The 2,012-nt window shown below is 36.3% G+C and overlaps 1 gene segment (V, D, J or C); it reads left to right on the top strand.

Moving 5' to 3' along the window:
* The first annotated feature begins 732 nt into the window (after positions 1-732).
* Positions 733-1,191, top strand: LOC311087090 (T-cell receptor alpha chain V region RL-5-like). The segment is given in 2 exons: positions 733-772; positions 875-1,191.
* Positions 1,192-2,012: the final 821 nt, after the last annotated feature.

A 2,012-nucleotide genomic window follows, 5' to 3' on the forward strand; every position in this document is an offset into this window, starting at 1 on the left:
TAGTTGCAACTCTTGCGTCATCAGAACAGTGTGTTCAACGCATCACCGTTTCTGTTTAAAAAACGTTGTGCAACGTTTTGTCGGGGCTGAACGCAGCCCAGAACAGTGTGTTCAACGCATCACCGTTTCTGTTTAAAAAACGTTGTGCAACGTTTTGTCGGGGCTGAACGCAGCCCAGGAAAACGTATCTCAAACCCCGTTGCACACCGGTGCACGCCGTTTCCAGGAAACATGACGTTCAACCCGGAAACCGTAGCAAAACGTTGCGCACCGTTTTGAACTTGAACATGCCCCTGATGACGGGACAGTTTGATTTTCGGCTGACAAATCAGAGGAAAGGGGCGTTTCATTCCCGCCCATGTGTAGAAATCGAATATCAAGCTGTTTATTAATTTTGCTACCTCAGAACGAAAAACGAAAACTAAAGCTGAATTCTTGTTTTTCGTTTTTTGGGGAAAAATGAAAAATCGAAAAATGAACTGTTTTCTCATTTTTCTACTTTCAATATTAAATAAAAAAACGACTGAACGAATGATACACGGATTCTCCATCACACACGTTCTGAATGCTTTCTTTTAAGGCTTGTGTTTGCATTCAAAACTGTCACCTCCAACCAATCACCTGCGTCTGAAACCAAAAAAGGTCTGAAACACACCTCTTCTGTGAGCACTGAACTAAAGCATTAGCATCTGAGCACAGAGAACATTAATACACTGATATGACATAGTAAACATGGAAAAACACCTGTTTCTGATTTTAATTCTGACTTCAGGTACAAAATGACTCCCTTTATTCATTGTAGTGATGTAGAAGAACAGTTTAACAAACAATTTTTGCAACTTGACTCAGTAATTTTCTTATTTCTTTGTTTTAGGTGTGATGACTGCAGACCAGATTGGGCCAAATAAAGAAACTCTCATCATAAAGAAGGAAGACGAGACTGTGACTCTCAGCTGCTCATATGATACTAGCAGCAGTTATGTTACACTTTACTGGTACAGACAGTATCTTAATGAAGGACCTCAGTATTTAATGTGGAAAGAGGCTCGTTCATTGAGCAGTACTGGGAACCCCTCTGATCCTCGATTTCAGTCGACTACATCACAATCATCCACTGAACTCATTATTAAAGGTGTGACTCTGTCAGATTCAGCTCTCTATTACTGTGCTCTAAGAGTTGGAGCCCAGTGATACAAAGTCTATGTGAAGCTGTACAAAAACTCAAATGTATTTCTCACTTTGATGCCAAGCCACATCAAACCCACAATCTATAATTCACATAATATAATTACACCGGTGGAAACACCTGTGTGTGGTTACAAATGAAATTTTATTCAAGTTATAAAGGCAAATGTAAGAAAAAAATTGAAAGGGATCAAAATAACTAAAACTTAACAAAGACAAGTAACATTCTACATGACTTTAGTACATTACAGCTTGACAAATGTGATTAAACATTGCATTATCATTTGATATCTCTTCTGCTTGAGTCTGAAAAAGCATGATCTTTCCAATAAATGTCATTTTACTTCTGATTTAATCAGATTAATCGATTCTGACTAGTTACACTGTTGGTGAATTATTTCACAACATAATGTTGCATTTTTTGGATTGTTATTAATATGCAAAACCATTAACCATAATAGATGTGGATACATCACAAAGGATTTTTTAATAAATAAAAATAGTAAACTGTATTTTAAACTAATAAATGATTCTAACATATAACCTTACTTCTCCTTTAGGCCTAACATCCTAACATTTGACTGTGTCAAAACCAGTGTAAAATTCTGAGATGCTGGCTAGACAATATCAAAAATATAACCGTTGAGAATAGTCTCATGACATATTGAGTAATCAACTGAACTTCTAACCTTTTCCATTTTTCAATGATTTAAGAAAAGTTTAAGTTTAAGAGTTTGCTTCTACCTAGTAACAAAAGGGTTTGCATATGAGGAACCAATCAAATTGTAAGGAAATGATGTAATGTATCATGTCATTTTCACCATGCT

The sequence above is a fragment of the Abramis brama genome (assembly GCF_963993115.1).
Source record: "Abramis brama genome assembly, chromosome: 7".
Lineage (NCBI taxonomy): Eukaryota > Metazoa > Chordata > Actinopteri > Cypriniformes > Leuciscidae > Abramis > Abramis brama.